Genomic DNA, 20527 nt, shown 5'->3' on the forward strand with positions numbered 1-20527 from the left:
ATAAAGCAAATTGCATAGGAAGAATGTGCATTATGGTTGTTCTTGGTACAGGGTAAAGCCCTTCTGATTCTATATGTGGATGATCTTAATCTCACAGGTAATCAGTTCCCTTCCAAGCCAGCTTGAAGGGAAGCCAGCCTGCTCATTCCCAGAGCCTGCAGAAGTTCACAGGAACCTCACATCAACTCCATCCAATCATCAACACGATCATCATTCTCACATATAAATAGGCAACCAGGAATTACATGATATAGGATAAAAAACCAGCAGCGTGAAAAAAAGCAGCAGCAACCCACAGATCAGGTGACATAAAATGACAACAAATATGGTAGAGAGACATTTTTTAACCTCAATAAAATTTGAGAGGAAATGTATCTATCAAGAAATAGGATGCTGAAAAGTAAAAAATACATATATACACACACACACGAGTTCTTAGAAATTAATAATAAGATTGCCAAAATATAAAGTGGCAGTGGAAGGACTGGAAGAGTAGGACACCTCCCCTAAACGTAGATCAGAACAATGGAGGCAGAGAAGGAAACAGATGCGAGCAGGTTCCATGCAGTTCAGCAATCTTACTTATGGAAGTCACCACAAAGACCAGAGAACGGGGGGAAAAGCAACAAATACAGAGTCAAAGAAACTCACAGAGGGAAAACACAACATTCTTCAGAATAAAAAGGCTATAGTGTGACGATCAAGATAAATGACAGGAGACCACATCTGAAAGATTGTCATGAAACTTAAGAACAGCATGGATTTAACAAAATAAAGTCTGAAAGCTTCCAGAGGAAGGGGAAAAAATCTTATCTCCCACAAAGGAACAACAATCTGATTTCTCATGAAGACCACTGGCTACATGATACTGCCTTCCAGCTTTTGAGGGTCATTTTTTTTTAAACGTGTTTCATATTTTAGAGCACTTAAGATTTACAGAACTGAGAAAATAGTATAGAGAGTTCTCATAAATAATCTTACATTAATATGGGACGTTTGTTATAATTAATGAGCCAGTATCTTTACATATTGATTCAGATTTGCTTTGTTTCTACCTAATGTCCTTTTTCTGTTCCAGGATCACACCCAGGGACGCTACGTGTAGCTTTCCTGTCTCTTTAGGCTCCTTTTGACTGTGTAGCTTTTCAGACTTTCCTCGTTTTGGATGACAGGAGCAGCTTTGAGGAATACTGGTCAGTATTCTGCAGAATGTCTCTCTGTTGGACTCTGTTTGCGTGAGTCTGACTGTTAGGCTGCAGTTACGGCTCTCTCTCTGTCTTTCGTTTTCTGCAGTTCCAATGTAAAGTTCCCACGTGCAGCGTTGGTATTCACATTGCTTGGTGTTCTCTGAACATCTTGAATCTGTGTGTTGTGTCTATCAATAATTTGGGGAAATTCTTGGCTATTGTCACTTCAAATATTTTTCTGTTTTCTCTTGCTTCTCCTTCTGGCATTCCAATTATGTGTACTTTACACTTTTGAGATCATCCCATAGTTCAGATCCTTTTTTCTGTTTTTCTTCTTCTTTCTCTTCACATTTCAGTTTAGCAAGTTGCTACTGACATATCCTCAAGCTCATTCTGTCCTCAGTTTTGTCCAGTCTACCGATGAGTCCATTCTTCATTTCTGTTACTGTTATTTTCTAGCATTTCATTTTTATTCTGTCTTTCCTTTCATCTCTTTGCTTATTTTACCCGTCTGTTCTTGCATGCTGTCTACTTTTTCCATTCAAGTTCCATGATGGTTAATTTTATGTGTCAGCTTGACTAGGTCATGAGGTACCCAGACATTTGGCCAAACATTCTGAATGTATCTGTGAGGGTGTTTCTGGGTGAGATTACCATTTGAATCAGTAAAACCAGACTGTGCTCCCTTATAAATGAGCCTTATCCTGTCAGCTGTAGACCTGAACAGAAGGGCTGGGTAAGAGGAAATTCCTCCTGCTTGACTGTAAGCTGGGACATCAGTCTTTCCTGCTTTCAGACTTGAATTGAAAATTGACTCTTCTTGAGACTTGGCCTGCTGGCTTTTGGATGGAAATTACACCATCAGCTCCTCTGATTCCCAGGCCTTTGAACTCAAACTGGAAGCACACATTGGCTTTCCTGGGTCGCCAGCTTACTGACTGCAGATCTTGGGACCTGTCATCCTCCATAACTATGTGAGCCAACTCCTTATAATAAATCCTTATACTAAATTTATTCATATATACGTATGTATGTATAGATATACACACATATCCTGTTGGTTCTGTTTCTCCATAAAATTCTGATGAATACAAGCCTCCTAACATATTAATCATAGTTATTTTAAATTCCGAGTCTGATAATTCTAAAATGTGTGTCATATTAGAGCCTGGTTCTGATGCTTTCTTTCTGTCTTAGTCTGTTCAGGCTGCTGTAACAAAATGCAACAGAGTGGGTGGCTCAGGAGCAACAGCAATTTGTTTCTCACAGTTCTGGAGGCTCGAAAACCCAAGATCAGGGAGCCGTCATGGTTGGGTGAGGGACCCCCTCCAGGCCACATACTTATTGTATCTTCACATGTTGGAAGGGGTGAGGGAGCTCTGTGGGGTCACTTTTATAAGAACGCTAATGCCTCATGAAGCCTCCATCCTCATAACCCAGGCATCTCTCAAAGCTCCCACCTCTAATACCATTACCTTTGGGGATTAGGATTCCAACATACAAATCCAAGTGGACGTAAGTATTCAGACCATAGCACTTTCTGTATTCTGTGTTATTTTTTGCTTTTTAGCAGACCTTATAACTTTTTGATGAAAGTCAGGCATGATGCATCAGGCAATACAGACTGAGATAAAAATCTGTTAACATGAGGTTTCATGTTAATCTGACTGGGAGCTGGACTGCTTGGTATTAGCTGTAGCTGTAGGCACCAGAGGTTCTGAACTTGTCTGCCGTCCTTGTCTTCACTTCCCTTGTTGTGTTAAGCTTCCCTAAGCACTGCTCCTTAAGTATCGAGTCTGTACCTTGCCGGTCTTTCAGCTCTGAAACACTGCAGTCCTACTGATATGGCGGTAAGGCGTGAGGGTGCAAAAGCATTTTATAATCTTATGATTACTTCTGTCTCTCAGTGGCCCCTGTGCCTGTGCTGCGACTTTCACAAATGTCTCTTCTTAGTACTCCCCTCCTCACCATTAGGTGAGGCAGGAGGCTAGTGGGAGCAGGAGTGCGTAAATACTCTTCTCCCTAGGTGTTTTAAGGCCCTGGTAACGGCTTTCCCCTTAGACAGTAGGTCTCTGCTATGGAGACTGCTTTGGGCATTTCCAAAAGATGACTTTTCCCTCCCTCTGCCAAAGTCAGCAAGGCATCTTCCTTAGCTCTGCACTATGAGCACCTGGGGGTTCCTGGAAGTAAAGTCCATGACTGTGGAGGGAAACATGCTAAGACTGCAGCCTCTAGGAGGCTTTCACCTCCGTGCCACTCCATGTTCAGTCTCCAGCAATTCATCAAAATTACCATGTAATTGTTCCTACCAGTTTAAGGCTCTACTAGCTTCTGCTCCATGGAAACAGATTTTAGTTCTCTGGGTTTGCCATTCTCTCCAGATTCGGGAGTAGCAATTTGCCCTGAGACCTCAATTCTCCAACAGACCCAAGAAAAGTCATGATCTTCAGTGTGTTCGGCTCTTTTCCTATTGTAAGGACAAGAGTGATTCCCAAGTTCTTTAAATTCTGAAACTAAAACTAGAAGTCCAGGAAATTTACTCTGAACCTATATTCAATACATCAGCAAACCATCAATCAAGTTTGAGAGCAAAATAAAAACTTTCCTAGATATTGATGAACTCAGAAATGTCCAGTAATTGAGGAATTCTTTAATGAGATACTAGAGAAATTAGAGAAATAAACAAAATATTGGAAGCCACTGAATCCAGGAGATCATAGGTTCACCTAGCAAGCAGAGGTGGGAGATTCTCAGGATGACAATGGTCCATGGTGGAGCAGAAAATTCAAGGAGTTTCTAGGGAATTGCTGTGAAGGAAGCAGACTGCGTATAGCCAAGACAGATAGGCTAGATAATTTGAGAAAATGGTAAGGACATACCATTCTCTTGTCAACAAGAGAAAAGAAAAGTGCTGGTGCAGGGCTGGGAACTGTGTGAGAAAGTCACGGTTAGCTTCCAGTTCTAGCAATAACCTGAATAATCATCCAGCAACAAAATACCTAAAAATGATCATTCAACATGTGTGCCTGAGCTGGCAAGAAAATAACGAAAATCCTTGAAGGCCAATTACAGAGCAAATGCAAGAATCCAGCAAAGTGAGCTTCGAAGCTGCTGACTACCCACAGGGCATCTTCATTACTGTTACCAAAATATTCACTTTTAACAATTGCCCAGGGAAAGGAGACAAAGTCTAGGAATGTGTCTCCTTCCCAGAAAATGTCCCTTGCCTGACAAACTGAAGAAATGAATACAAAAAAATTCCTGTGAATATTGGACATCTTCAGCGAAAGAGAGACTGGGGGGGGGGGGGGGGGAGATGGAAATACACTCCACAAAAGGAGATACCAAAGAAAATTTCCTACAATTACCTTGTCTCTGGATGAAAAGAAAACAAAAATCTTTCTTCATAATTTGCAACCATGAGCTGGCCTTTATATGGATTTGAGGTCTGAATTTACATTATGGGGGATAGTCTAAAAATAAGCAAAGTAAATAGTACATAAACTGAGAAGTTAGTTTAAAGTGATTCCAGGAATTTACAATGCCTTCAAGAAGGATCAAACACAATCTTTTTCAAAGAAATTGCCCTTAATGTGGACCTCAAAGAATTTCCACTCCCCTATGATAAAATTTCAATGAATACAAGCTCACAATAAAAACAAAACAAACTAAAACACAAAGGCAAAGCTTACAAGAAAAAAGACACCATGAGTGGGAATAAGCCACTGTAACAAAGAACAGAATCAGACATGAAAATACTTCAGATGGGGGAATTGGATGAAGGTGGCTAAAAACCACAAACTTCCAGTTATAAGGTAAACAAGTACTGGGGATAGAGTGTACAAATGATGGCTACGGTTAAAACTGCTGCTTGGTATATTTGAAAGTTGCTAAGAGAGTAAATCGTAAAAGTTCTGGTCACAAGAAAAAATAGTAACTATGAGATGATGGATATTGACTAAACTTACTGTGGTAATCATTTTGTGGTATGTACGTCTGTCAACTCATGGTGCTGTGTATCTTAAATTTATATAGTGTTGTATGCCAATTATACCTCAGTAGGACTGGAAGAAAAAAAATTAAAATCATGATTGCACTAAAATATGTTTTTGAATTCAAGACTTCGTTAAAATAAATTTTATTTAAATGCAAAAAAAAGTGTGCTTTTTTTTTTAAAGAAAAGACTTCAGCAGTCTTATTAGATATAAATAAGAATTTAAATGACTATAGAACTAAAATGGAATTGAAAAGTATGAGTAAGGAACAAAAGATTAACAGCAATGACCAGAAGAAGGATAATAAGAAGAATCAGCTCGAACTTATCTAAGTGTGAGTGAGAGAAGAAAAAAAATTCCTGATTTGTTACCTGGTTGTGAACTGAGAGAGAGATTCTACTAAAAACCTATAAACCTTAGGCCCAGGAATTTTTGCCATGAAACATGTCAAATTAAGTTGAATGAAAATGTCAATGAAAACAGTGCCTGTAGAAGAGCGGGGTCTGGTTCAAGCCAAGCCTACAGTGAACTGCCAGGGCCATTAACCTGGTTTACTATCTACTCTAGGGCTCCTCTGGCTGAGGCAGTGGCCACTCCCTGGCTCCAGCTTCAATATTCCACTGATCGATGGCACCACCAACTTCCCAGTCCCACAGCCCCCACCATCACCTCCCAGGTTGATCTTCAGACCAGCATTGCCAACTCAGATATCATCAGGCTCCTCAAACTCAATCATGTTCACAAGTGTTGTCTCCTGTCTCCATGACATAACCACCTCCGGCTACTCAAGCCAGAAAGGTGAATCATCCTTATTCCCTCCCTCTCCCCTTTCCCCCAGAAGACAAATCACTATTAATTATCTTCCTCTTTAAAGAAGAGATATAAAAATCACATATGCCTTTGTTTTCATTCCCACTGACCCATCTCAGAGTCATAGCCCCACCAAGGTTTCTGTGCCTCCAGGCAGGACCCCAGTGCTCCATCATTACCTTGGCTACCTTGCAGCATAAGTTTCCTGAGGCTGATAAAGTTTGTCTCGTGGCCCCTCACTTGCGCCGGCCCCTGCCAAGGCTTGGAAAGAGCCCTGGTACATGTCCACATGGCCATGTGTTTTGCAAAATTTGCAAAGTAAGATGCTTTCACCACCACTGCGTAAGACTCTTGTCACTCCACTCCACTTCCAGTCACACTTCCTCTTGTGTCAGGTGGTATTGGGGGTTGAGTCAAAGAGAAGTTAGGCTGGGATTACATTTGGTTGGCGTTTACTAGGATATATGTATATGGTTCGTAGTCACGTCCTCATAGAGGTTAAATTATTGTTTATTGTTTCCACATAAGAATGACTTCCAGAAATACTACTACTTATCTCTGTGCCTACTCTCCTAGCATCACAACATAAAGCCATCAATAATTAGAGTAATTAGAGTCATCCATACAAAGGGTATTTATACTAGTAAGTACACAGGAAAATGTGATATGATGTGTCAAAAGCTTATGGCTCATAGTTGGTGGGAATGTAGTTTGGTGCAGCCATTATGGAAATCAGTATTGAGATTCCTCAAAAGACTAAAAATAGACTTACTTTATGATTCAGCAAAACCCAGAGGGAACCTTAATTCAAAAAGATACATGCACCCCAGTGTTCACAGCAGCACTATTTGCAATAGCCAAGACATGGAAACAACCTAAATGTCCATGGACAGATGACTGGATAAAGAACTTGTGGTATATTTATATTTATACAATGGAATACTACTAAGCCACAAAAAAGAATAAAATAATGTCATTTGCAGCAAAATGGATGGACCTGGAGATTGTCATTCTCAGTGAAATAAGCAAGAAAAGGAAAGAAAAATACCACATGTGGAATCTAAAAAACAAAAACAAAAACAAAAACAAAAACCAAAAAGACAAATGAAGTTATTTGCAAAACAGAAACAGACTCTCAACATAGAGAACAAACTTGTGGTTACCCAGTGGGGAGGGGGATTGGAGGGGATAAATTGGGAGTTAGAGATCTGCAGATACTAACTGATATATATAGAAAAGATAAACAAGTTCATGCTATATAGCACAGGGAACTATATTAGAATTCCTGTAGTAACTTATGGTGAAAAAGAATATGAAAACAAACATATATATGTTCATGTATGACTGAAGCATTATGCTGTACACCAGAAATTGACACAACATTGTAAACTGACTATACTTCAATAAAAATAATATATATACAAAAAAAAGCTTATGGCTCATAATACATGAAATAACAAGAGGTTTTCTCAAATTTGATAAACAAACATAAAAATGTATGTAAGACCACCAATAAATTGTAAAGATGAAAGAAAATTTTAAACTCTTAATAATAAATAAAATTTCCATTAACCATACCGAAGGATAAACTAAATTAACTTTTCTACTCTTCAATAGGAAATGATATAACAAAATGACTGTCATGTGAAGAGGTGAACCAAAGGTTTAATTTTACAAATGGGGGAAATCTTTTACAGAAACGGGTTCACAGTAAATTAATAAAATATTGTATTTTTCCAGATTTCACGATTTTTCTCACCATTTTTAAACTTGTAATTTGTTATACTCCCTTTTCTCATTCTAAACAAATATTCACTTTTGTATCTAATTTTGTATTTTTAAATTCACACTATTTTTTTCCTAAAGAGATGACCCCCCCCACCAAATTATATATGCATCTGGCCCCATAAAACCTGGATATACCACTGCTGTTATCAGAATGATCATTTCCAAATATAAATTTGGTTAAGCCACCCCTTTTACCTCCAGGACAAAAATCTGATTTCCTCAGCATAATATCTAATGACATTCTGTCAACCACTCTACTTTTAACTCTCACTACTCCCCTAGTTTGCTTCTATATCCCAGACACTAGCCTGCTTAGAGTTAGCAAAATACAACACATCTTCCGATGCCACATCTGGTTGTGCTGGGGATACTGGGCTTGGCTTTCCTCCCCTCAACCCTGTATCCTCCATGAGACCTTCCCCAGTTAACCAATCTAGAAGCAGCACATTCCTCATTCTTCTTCCCTACAAGACATTACCCTGGTGTCAAACATTTATCACACCTGTCAATGCTGTATTTATTTGTTTTCACTTTCATTTTCGTGTTTCAGTAGACTCCAAACTCCCTGAGAGCAGAGATCAGAACTCTTTAGTGTTGGCACCTGGTACACAGTAGGTGCTCCATAAATATTTATTGAATGAAGCAAGAGACTGGCTCTGAGTAAGACCGTGTAGAACGAGGCAGAACTAAACCAGGTTTATCTCAGGAGGAGTTTCAGAACAGTAATTAAAGAAAAACAACCTGAGTAACTAGTGGGCCAAGTAGTTGTGATCCAACTGCAGCTCTTATTATTAATGAAATGCCTGGGGAGGTAACACATTATTGGAGAGAAATACCTATGTGCCAAGGTATATACTGAAGGAGAAAAGAGCTTAGGCATAGACAGTAAGAAGGGAGGAAAGAGAGAAAGAGAAAGGGGCAAAGGAGGAGGGAGGGAAAAAAGGAAGGAGGGGAAGAAATAGACAATAAGAAAACCTTGGTAGCTTCTCAAGAAAAATCACTTATTTCTTAACTATAAATCATGTAGACTTCTGTCCAGAGCCAACTCCTATCACACAGACAGACAGAAATACATACACACACAAATGGGTATGATTGATGTAAAACCACCAAGAGAAAATATGGGGTAAATGGACCCACGTAAGAAGCATACTCTTGTCTATTGACTACATACAGGTTTCAGTTTTGATTCTATCATTCACTTTGGAGCCTTAAGAAAATCCACAGGTCGTGCCTGTCCATATAATCCAGAGGGTATGTAGGCTGGCTGGAGAATATGGCTAGGTGTACGAGCATGGGCAAGGGACCACGAGTCAAGGAACACCCTTCTACGGAACAGAGAGGGAGCGTTGTCCTGTCACTAGGAGAAGGGAGGGAGAGAAAGGAGGGAAGGAAGAAAGAAAATCAAATCCTGTTTGATAATGAAGGACACAACACTAAGGAGCTGAGGTAAAATGCATAGAAGGATGGAACTTTAAGAAGTATTTTCTAAAATATCCCATATATCACATGCATTAAGTTGGTACAACAATCTCCTAGAGCACAGTCAGCAAAAAAGTAAAAGGGAAGCAAAGAAACTGAAGTATTTGTTTTGTTCCTTGAGGCATGTATCTGCACCAAGAATTTTGAAGGGTAAAGCTGCTTTTAGCTGCTTTTTGGGGACAGCAAAATGAAGCAATGGGGAAGTGCCCTGTATCTGGTCTTGTGATTCACTGGATGAGTCAAGATGTTGAGAGGTGAAGTGATTTGCCCAAGTCCTCACACTAATGAGGGAAGAGCTTAGACTAGAGGCTCCCTAGCTCCCAAGAAGGATTACTTTTCACAGAATCCCTAGGTCAGGATCACTGATTGGTAAGAAGAGACATCTTGAGCATCAATAGGAACATCAGGAGATCCATTGCTAAAAATGGGCAAGCAGAGTGATTGCCTAGACTAGGAAGTGAAAAACATAACTGCCAGAATCATGAGGGTGGAAATGGAAGGTGTTAAAACTCAATTTTACGACCCTATTGATCTGAAGCAAGAATGCAGCCACAGGAGGGGCTCCGCCAGAGACGCTGCGTTCAGGCTACGTAGTTACTAGTACAAAGGAGCCCATAAAGTACATACTGATTCTGCACAAATCAAAAGAGAACTGATGTTCACTGCAATCTGTTAAACAGATTAAAATTCAGCACTAGTTGCTCTAAGACACAAATACTGACACTCGGGAAACTGTACGCCAATGACTGACAGAGCGAAGCCCCACATCAGAATGCGTTCCAACTGCAGTCCGCGACCCTGCTCATTGCTTCACGGAAGTGGTCAAGGCACTCTAAGCAAATGGCTCACAGAGGAGCGCTTGCAGAATTAGTTTGGGTTAGGCTGCATTTGTAAATTGTGTAGACATTTGCAAATGCTTGTTTGGATGCGTGTGTTCATTGAGGACAAGGTGGAGATTAAAAAGAATAGGGAAACTTGCCTATGCTTGGATGCAGGCAGACCTTGAACTTGAGACCAATATGCTAGCTCTTATTTCGCCGTTCCAAACAATGAGACATGGTTGAGGTTTACCAGCAGCATCGCTAAGCTGCCAGATTTCTGAGCCATGAGTAAAAATCTGTATCTTTTTCAAATTTTGTTTTATTTTCATTTTGGAGTCAATAAATAGGTTTTCTTGACATGGTTACAAACTAAACAAACAAACAAAAAAGGGCAATTTAGAAAGACTTCCTGAGGAGCACCTTCATTTCAGACTCCTGATGGTTACTTAAATAAGTGAGTAGGTTTCAGCTGGTCCCAGTGTCCCTGTTATTGGTGTCACACCATCAGGCAAGACCCTGTAAGATTAAACTTCTCAATGCCCTTGGCAGAAGCCCATTTAGTATGATTGCTAACAATGCATCTACAAAGACTGAGGGAGGGGCCAGAGCCAGTTGACTGGAATAGTCTGAAAACACATGCTTCCCACAGAGGCTCAAAAGACACCAAATACTAGCAAAATATATCAACCAGGCTACCACTTTGAGCCCCTAAATGTTCACGTACTCTTTGGCATCTCGTTTTCATCATCAAAGCCTTAACACCATGTTGAAAGGAGAAAGAATTGGCTGAATGGGATTATAACAATAAGGAAATTTTTAACAGAAACATAAAACCTTAAAACTCCTATAAATATGCTGGATAGTGAGGTCAAGACAAGAAGAGAAAGGAATGACGAGAATTTGCCTGGCACTTGATGCAGAAAGCAATCTCATCTGGGAAAAGTCTAGGGCATATTTCATTTTCTTGTGAAAAATATCCAATCGGGGCTCAACAAAGATTCTAAACAGAACTCATCTGACAGTTTTTGCAGTAGACAAAATACCTTCAATTAATTAGAAAGGCAAAACCATGAGTGTACATATACAAAATGCAGATGTGCAGAAAGAAATACCATCTTGGGCTGGCCCAGATCCAGGTAAACATGGGCCCTAAAGACCTCCCTAATTTTAGTGGACTGAAGTCTGGAAAAGTGATTAACTATCTAAATCCAAGTGTAACTGCTCTGTGCCCCCAGGGAATGTTCGGAGAAAAGGAAGGCTCTTATATCCTAATTAAAAGCCCAAGCTTTTGCCCCATGGAATGCACAACGGCTTTGGATACAGGAAACTGTTCTTTATCCAGCTACACTCATAAAGCTGTCAATAAGATGAGAAAGTGGCCTTGATAGTGTGAAAAAAAACACCTCTTTTAAAGCACTGGCTGCTAATAAAAATCTTTTCTGTTCAATGAAGTCCAACAAATCATCTAGGATCATATAAATAGCAAATTTAACAGCAAATTAGCAAGGCTTATAAAATATATGACCACTTAGGCAGCAAGGAAAGCCAAAAAATCAAGATTGAAGAATTACTAAATTATGGTTCAAAGATAGTTTTTCCCTTTTTATGCCTTTCATTGGAGGGCTTGAAAAATGTATTTTGAGTGACTAAACTGCCTTTAAAAGGGGATATAATTAAACTAGCTGTGTTTGATAGGGTCAGGACCTCTCACACTTGATAACCACCCAAAAAAAAGTAATAATTTGCACCCCATGAGAGATCTGTGCAGAGCATCCAAGCCTAGCCGTGTCTACCGTACTATCTTCCGGTTGTCTGGTAATGGGTTTTAGACTTACTGTGCAAAGACAGTCACTGTGGTTATGGGGGGGGGGGGAATGACACTATCTCTATAGATTCTAATGCTTTCAGAGAAATAAAATAGATACTTCCCTTTACAGAACTGACAACCATTAAAAGAGCTTCTGATACAACCAGGAACCAGATTCTGCTTTGAAGAAGTCACTAATACAGTTCACACATTAATACCAGAAGATTTAACTGTAAACTCTCAGTCGTTTTCTTTCCCCAGTTACAGAGATTCTCACTGGTTGTGCCCTAGAGCACAGGTAAGGCCATTACTAAACTAGAACATTCCTGGTGTTTCATGGGAGGTTATGTAGACTCTGTGATGACCAAATTCTCAGAGCTAGTAACTCTGTGATTTAAAAGAAAAAGCCCTTTTCACCAAATCTTGGCACCCACAATCTCTGCTTGGCTCTGAAACATTTTTAGAAAAATGTAAAAAGGAAAAAAAATCAACACTTTTGAAGTTTCTCTCTTTAATACATGCTGGAGGAGTTGAAGTGTTGTAGACGGGTTCTTGACTGGTTATTCTGAGCTATTGCCGTGCTTCCCCATCTTCTGTTTCTAAGGAAGCTTTTTCAAGAACATCTGGATGGATGACAGCTGAAAGTAGCCATCTCCTTCTTTCTTTTCATCCTCCCCACCTCTTAAAAATGAAAGAAAATGACTATCAGACATAAAAAGGAGGGAGGAAAACCATGTGTTCCACTCCAGCACTAAAACGAGGAAGGATTACCTCCCATTTCCCACGGACTTTGTCACCCAGAAGTGAGGATGAGCACACAGTGATGGAGACAGACGGTGGGTGACTCTTCCAGGCTACAGAGCAGCACTGACCTGCAGAAACATGATGTGATACACAAGCACGAGCCTCACATACTTTTACAATTTCTAGCAGCCACATTTCTTAAAAAAGTAAAAAGCTGCTAAAACTAATCGTGGTAGCATCTTTCACTTAAAGCAACAGATTCAAAGCTACCCTAGCAACATGCGATCAGTTTGTAAAAATCATTAGAGAACTACTTTACCTTTTTTTGTACTACATCTTCAAAATCCAGTGTGTATTTTACGTTTATAGCACATCGCAACTTGGACTAGCCACATTTCCAGTGTCCAACAGCCATGCATAGGTTGTAGCTACCATATTGGGACGTATAGGTTTATAGGACAAGTGTAAGTACTCTAAACAGAAAACCAGGACACAGGGTTTCTCCTTGAAATATCTCCCCAAATTCAGTAAATGCATGTTTCTGAACTGCTGGGACACTTCTTAATGCGACAGGATCAACTCCCCACGAATCTATGCCCGATGCATCAGGGAAATGCAGCTACACCTTGTACTGACTGGAAGTCAAACAGTACAGAAAATCACATTCAGAAAAACTTCTTCCTCTTCCACCTTCCTCCTGGACAACCCCTTAAACACATACACAGCACCTCCTCATTTTAATAAGTACAAGAAGAAAAATTACCTAAAGTCCAAATTTCCCCTCAAGTATTTTTAAGTCATACAATAATTATTTAGAAAAAGAAAGATAATGGACTTAACAGCATGACAAATTAACACATATATTGAGAACCTATTGAGGAGGATACAAAAGAAATGAAAGCTCTCTAGGAGATCCACTCTTGGGGAAAAGGACATGGAAACACATGAAACAGCTGAATAACAAGGAAACAAGAATGTGATTAACCACCAAAATGAAGGGGGGAATAATACGGCCAACCACCAAGTTAGAGGGAACAGTCTACAAACGATATCCACTGCCAACTCACGGGGTGTGTTAGTCAGTTCTGGCGGCTATGATAAAAATACCAAAGATTGGGTGATTTAAACAACATGTATTTCTCATATTGCTGGAGGCTGGGAGGTCCAAGATCAAGGCACTAGCAGATTCAGTGTCTGGTGAGGGCCCACTTCCTAGTTCAGAGACAGCTGTCTTCTCACTGTGTCCTCACCTGGCAGAAGGGCTGAGGGAGGTCCCTGCAGTCTCTTTTACAAGGGCACTAATCCCATTCATGAGAATGCCACCCTCATGACTTAATCACCAAATGCCCCACCTGCTAATGCCATCTCATTGTGGGTTAGGATTTCAACATGTGAATTTGGGGGGATAAAAATATTTTGTCCATAACAGAGGGTTTCCAAAATCACTCTTAGGTTTGATAATTCACAGAAAGGACTCACTGAACTCATTGAAGGCTGTTATACTCACACTTACGGTTAATTACAGGGGAAGAATATGGATTAAAATCAGCCAAGGGAAGGGACGCATAGGGCAGAGTCCAGGAAATTTCCAAATACAAAGCTTTCGATTATCCTTTCCCTGTGGCTTCGCCAATGGAGTTAACTCCTCTCAGTCACTATGTGTGACAATATGCAGGGAGTATTACCAACCAGGGAAGGTCCTCTCAGACTTTGGTGTCCAGAGTTTTTACTGGGACTCAATCCCACACTGTCTGCATGACTGACCTTTATTATCCAGGTTCTCCCTAAGGTTGGGATTATTTCCTTTGGTCTCCAGTCCCTCCAGAAGCCAGAACTGACACCCCATGGCCCAGAGGCCCCAACATGAATCACACTATTAGGCTGTCCAGTGGCCAGAGCACCCAGGCAAACAAAGATGCTTCTATGAGGCAGAATAATCTAGGTGCCCAGCAATCACCTTCCCATAGCTGAGGAGAAAGGCCAGATATCCCTTTGGGTAAGGTTAATTCTCCATTAGCCAGAAGGGTACAGAAACTGCCGGAGTATGGACAGATGAGCTCGGACTGGAGTAACTGGAAAGGATATTGGGTTTTCATTCAGCACTTTAATCATTAAAGTGAATTACATTCTAATGAAAATGGAAAAGCTTTAGAATCATTGAGCAAGAAAGCAGGAAAACACTCATTAAAAGAGTATTTTTAGAAGATTAAAGTGATTATGAACTCTGCTTTTCCCTCTCTACCCACTCTCTCCTGGGAGCTCATATCTAGTCTCTCTTTTTTTTTTTTTTTTTTTAAGTAAGTTGGCAGTGCTCTAATTTATGTCTCTAAACTTGAACTCTCCCTGAAGCTTTAGACTCATATGACCTACAGCTGATTTGAAACTTCCCCTGGGATGTCAAATGGGCATCTCCAGATGCCCAAAGAGAACATGCCCTACCCATTTTTCACTTCAGTGTGGCATCACGAGTAACCCAGCTGCTCAAGACATCAAGCCATCCTTAATTCCTCTTCCTCTCTCAACCAACATCTAACTAATTCAGCAGCAACAGAACCCCAAATCTAACTTTAATCTTAAATCCAACCACACTCAGTGAACGCCATGGCCTCAATCCTAGCTCAAGCCATCACCACCTCTCATTTAGATTCCACTGCTCAGGAAATGTCTTCTTTCCCTCCACAATCCATTCTCCACACAGCAGCCACGTGTTCTCCTAAGAGTATAAATCATGTTGTGTTATACCTGTATTCAAAGCCCTTCAGTAGAACGTCTCAGCTCTTTTAAAATAATATACAAATTCTCCCCATCATCCTCAAAACTCTGAATGACTTGACTACTTCAGATTTTATCTCACATGGTTCTCTCTTATTCTCCATCCACACTGGCTGTTCCTTGACCACAATGGGCTCCTTCTCATCTTTGGGTCTCTACAGCCTATTTTTTCTGTTCTTGGAACAATTTTCTCTCAGGTATTCCTTGGCTGGTATCTTCCTAACATTTGGGTCTCAGGTCAAAAATATCTCCACTGAAGAGTTCTTTAAAAACTAAAAATGGAGTTACCATATGATCCAGCAACCCCACACCTGGGCATACATCCAGAGAAAATTCTGATTTGAAAAGACACATGCACCTCAGTGTTCACAGCCACACTATTTACAATGTCCAAGACATGGACACAATCTAAATGTCCATCAACAGGGGAATAGATGGAGAAGGTGAGGTGTATGTATATACAACAGAATACTACTCAGCCATTAAAAAGAAGGAAATAATGCCATTTTCAGCAGCATGGATGGACCTGGAGATTATCATACTGGGTGAGGTAGGTCAGACAGAAAAGGGCAAGTACTATGTGATAGCACTTATATGTGGAATCTAAAAATATGACACAAATGAACTTATTTACAAAACGGAAACAGTCTCACAGACTTATGGTTACCAAAGGGGAAGGGGTGGGGGACAAATCAGGAGTTGGGTGTTAGCAGATGCAGAACTACCATATGTAAAATATATAAACAGGGTCCTAATATATAGCACAGGGAACTATATTCAACATCTTACAATACCCTACAATAAAGAATAGGAAAAAGAATGTATTGAGATATGTAAATGATCCTGTTGGGAAAAAACGTGTCACGTTTGGAGCAGTGGTAGAACAGCTCTTGAAGAACGTCAAGTACACAGTTAGGAAATATGAGAATGGAGTTGGATGGTAGCTTGAGGCTGGAGATCAGATACTGGGAACTAACCCATGGCCATACCTGCACACGGAAAGCCCCCAAGTGACATGAGAAATTTCTAGGTCCTGAAATAGGCACAGGCAAAGGGAGATCCATAACTTGTGGTACAAGCACAGAAAATTGTAGTTGCATGAATATGAATCACTCAGAACCCAGACATTAGGCTTTGGTGACATAATGTGCTGAGCAGCAAAATCACCACGCTAACAAACTATTTCTCAGTACTGGTGTAGCTATTCCAACAGGGTGGACCATAAAAATCTGGGAGTCCCTTAGTTCATCTCTCTTCAGATCCACTGGGTCTGGGTGGTCGGCCAACTGTCAACACTACCCTGGGTGCCTCAGTTTTCAAAAAGCACAGAAGGAGGCTACTGCAGACTCTTGCTAACTGAGACATATCCTTTCTCTTTGCTGGTTTCATATCACTTCTGATCCTTAGTGAAGCTCGTGAGTAGACAGAGAAAGTGTCTCAGACGATCATTTCTAAGATACTTAAATCTATTGTTTATCTTCCACGATCCAAGCCCAAGACACTAAAATTTTGTAATAAAGTAATATAAGATTTTAAAATGAAAAGTAACAAAACAAATTCATCAGAAAAGAGATTTAAGCAATAAATCTATGCCCTCAACTTCCTTGATCTAAAATTGGGATTATACTAGAAGGCACAGACTCCTGCCAACCCCATCAAATTGGATTCATGCTATTTCTGATCTTTTTGCTATTGGGGACTTCAAAACAAAGCTTTTGGATTTCTTCACTTTGGCTTTCTTCTCATTAACGTCACCGCTTACTCTAGGCTAATGACCACAATGGGAGAATGACCCTCTGGTGAGCTGTCACCTTCTGCCAGAGACCATGGAGGATGTCCTGCTCTGTTCTTCGGACTTTCAGCTCAAAGGTGACTTCTGGTTACCTAGGCTGCCCACCGGTGGAGCTGGAACTCGGAGGTAATGCTCCCAAGAGGAAAGCTGCCTAGAAGCTGCTTCTGGGAGTAGCTGCTGCTGATTGACACCCAAAACCTCCTCTAGTTTCTAGCAGAGAATGAAAGGCAGGAGCCTCACTGAGTCACCATCCTTTGTGCCAAACAGCAGTTCATTTTCCTCACTAGAACCACCTCCCTGGAGTTTTATTTCCCACCTCCTCAGAAAGAGTATGAAACCACTCCTTGCCCAAAACCAAAGGTCTTGCCCCCCAGGACTGAGCACATTTCAGAGTGACTGTGGGTCACTGAATAATGCCCAAAGAGATGCCCATATCCAAATCCCTGGAACCTATCAATGTTACCCCATATGGCCAAAAAGGACTTTGCAAATGAGATTAAAGAGCTTGACATGGGGAGACTATCCTGGATTATGAGGGTGGGCCCTGAAATGCAATACACATACCCTTATAAGAGGGTGGCAGAAAGAGTTCACACCGCAGACTAGAGGAAGACCATGTGACCACAGAGGCAGAGATAGGAACCACAGCCAAGAACCACCACTAACAACCACCAGAGCCTGGAAGAGGCAAGAAATGCATTCTACCTTAGAGCCTCTGGAGGGAGGATGGCCCTGCTGACACCTTCATTTCAGCCCAGTGATACTGAATTCAGACTTTCACCCTCCAGAACAGTGACAGAATAAACTTCTGTTGTTTTAAGACACCAGGTTTATAATAATTTTTACAGCAGCCACAGGAAGCTAACACAGTGACTGGCACAGAGATAACATGGACTCCTTCAAGAGAAATCCCCTCCCCACTCATGAATCCAGCAGAACAAATACAAATTTACTCAATACTTGGATGTTGACCAAGGTCAAGGTTCGCCAATTCTAGCCATGAAAAGAAATACATGTATAAATACCCAATACTTACATTATTCAGGGTTTTATCCCCCCTAAATTTTTGCAAATAGGCAGCAAACGTAATTCTTAAAAGGCTGTTTGGTACTTAAGATTTTGACTTTAATATAAATTATCTAAAATAGCCACTATTAGCTCCAACATCATGAAAAAAAATTTGTTTCCTATTATGACACATGTATTGGGAACTATGGAAAGGCTCCTTAAAAAACTAATATTATAGGTGATTCTTTGCTGTGAAATAAACAATTCTTTTTTTCACTCTTTGCAGTGTGTGTATATATGTATTTTTTTTATCTCAAAGTAGGGATTGCATGATACAAGACCTTTTATAATCATTTAGTTTGGGGCATAATATTTTTGTGATTATTTTTCCTTTTTATTAAATTCTGATCTAAACATGTTTTCATAGCTACTTAAGAGTTTTCCATCTTTGGATCTTACAATGAGGATTTTAATGTTTATTTAATCCATCTGTCAGCCTATTTACATATCTATTTCTTTCTGAAAGTATGCTCAGAAGTCCATTATGTTTTCTTTCAGTATTTTATGGTGTCTGTTAAAGTGCTAATCCACCTGGAATTTAATATGATTTGGCAGCATGATCTAATCTGGTTGTTTTTTTCAAATGGCTCAGTAGTTGTGGGTCAACAAGTTGTGAGATGACTTTTTAATGAATAATGTTTTCTCCAGTGTTTCAACACACACTACCTTATTTATTTTGTTAGGTTTACCCCTTAATACTGCATTCTGCTCCACTGGCCACTTTGTTTATTTCTCATCATAAAAAATTTTTGAAACTCTGTACAATCAAGCAACTCTCTCCTCATGACTGTTATCTGTCAAAACCTTCCCAGTTCTTCTCAGGCACTTAATTGGATCAAATTAAGCATTTTTAAATGTTAAGTCTTTCAAAAACTACTTAATTGCAGAGGTTCATTTGCAGATAATACAGCATATTTACACATCTTGTTATCTAAATTTTCTAACCATTTATGAAGGCTCTCTTCTCCACCCTCAAATATTTTCCTCCAGCAATGACACCCTCCCTCCAGCACAAGGAACTGATTCCTCCCTGGATTATTTTAATCAGCAAATAAACGGGATCTACTTTCTAGCTTCCCTAAGGGAAAAAAATTATCCCGAACCCCAAGTGCGCAACTCTCTTTCCCGGAGCATTAAACCCTTCGTGAAAAGCTGTCTGCAATTACTAATCACACTTAATCACCTCTCATTCACTAGTCAACCTACTTAAAACGAGATTCTTCTCAAGATAGGCCTCCAAAAGGATTCCTGGAAGAACTACAGAGACCTCCTCGCTGTAAAAGCCAGAACCTTCTCTGGCGTCCTCATTTCTGACCGCTCAGCATAACCCCCTCTCTCCTAGAAAACATTCCAGCTCTCGGCTTCTATGAACCCACAGAGAAGCTCTTCCTCCAACCTTGTCACGGGCAAAGCCCACAAACAGTTCCTAGGAAATAAAAACAGAACCCGGGTAATAAAATAAAGTCTAACCTTTTTTTTTTTTCTTCTCTTTTCTGCTCAGTCTAGTTTCACCGCATGCAGAGGCCTTGCACCGGACCCTTCAGACCAGAGTCCCTGGTGCGAAATGACTGCTCAGACGCCAGAGCTTCTTGGACGCCACAGCCCGGGCCTGGTGCAGAAGCTCTGCCCACACTTCCATCCAAAACAGCGAGAGGCTGTGTGCAGAAGCCCCACCCCCAACACCTCAATCAAAGATGGCGGCAAGGGCTGTGTGCAGAAGCCCCACCCCCAACGCCCAATCAAAGATGGCGGCAAGGGCTGTGTGCAGAAGCCCCACCCCCAACGCCCAATCAAAGATGGCGGCAGGAGCTGTGTGCAGAAGCCCCACCCCCAACACTTCAATCAAAGATGGCGGCGGGGGCTGTGTGCAGAAGCCCCACCCCCAACACTTCAATCAAAGATGGCGGCGGGGGCTGTGTGCAGAAGCCCCACTCCCAACACTTCAATCAAAGATGGCGGCGGGGGCTGTGTGCAGGGAAGCAGCGCCTGGCACTGCAGTCTGGAGCGAGAGCCACAGAGCGGTGCCCGCCCTGCGAGAACGCCGCCGTCCTGTGGAGGAGACCCTTAAAGCAGCCCCCCCAGGCCTGTCTGGGAGCATGCGCGCTAGCGCAGCGCCCACTCCTCTCCATTCTTCAGTCAGGGATTAAAGCTTTCCTCAGCTTCTGAACCGAGTCCGGTCTCCTTCCACTGGCTTCGTCGACACTAGGCAGGAGCACCCTTGTTGGGGACCCACTGGGGAGGGTCAGTAACAAAAATCTGAC

At 41.0% G+C, this 20527-nt stretch overlaps 1 long non-coding RNA gene across 2 annotated transcripts in view; it reads right to left on the bottom strand.

The window, feature by feature from the left end:
- LOC123612080 (uncharacterized) overlaps positions 1 to 19967 on the bottom strand; it is a 249017-nt gene extending 229050 nt beyond the window's left edge. Inside the window, exon 1 of one of the 2 annotated variants that reach the window (XR_012499357.1) lies at positions 19737 to 19967. This is a non-coding gene — a long non-coding RNA (uncharacterized LOC123612080). Of the gene's footprint in view, positions 1 to 6171; positions 6250 to 19736 lie in introns of those variants that run through there. The other variant, XR_012499356.1, reaches the window with a different exon arrangement.
- Between the last annotated feature and the right edge of the window lie 560 nt (positions 19968 to 20527).

This window comes from Camelus bactrianus, chromosome 16 (assembly GCF_048773025.1).
Source record: "Camelus bactrianus isolate YW-2024 breed Bactrian camel chromosome 16, ASM4877302v1, whole genome shotgun sequence".
In the NCBI taxonomy this organism is placed as follows: Eukaryota; Metazoa; Chordata; class Mammalia; order Artiodactyla; family Camelidae; genus Camelus; species Camelus bactrianus.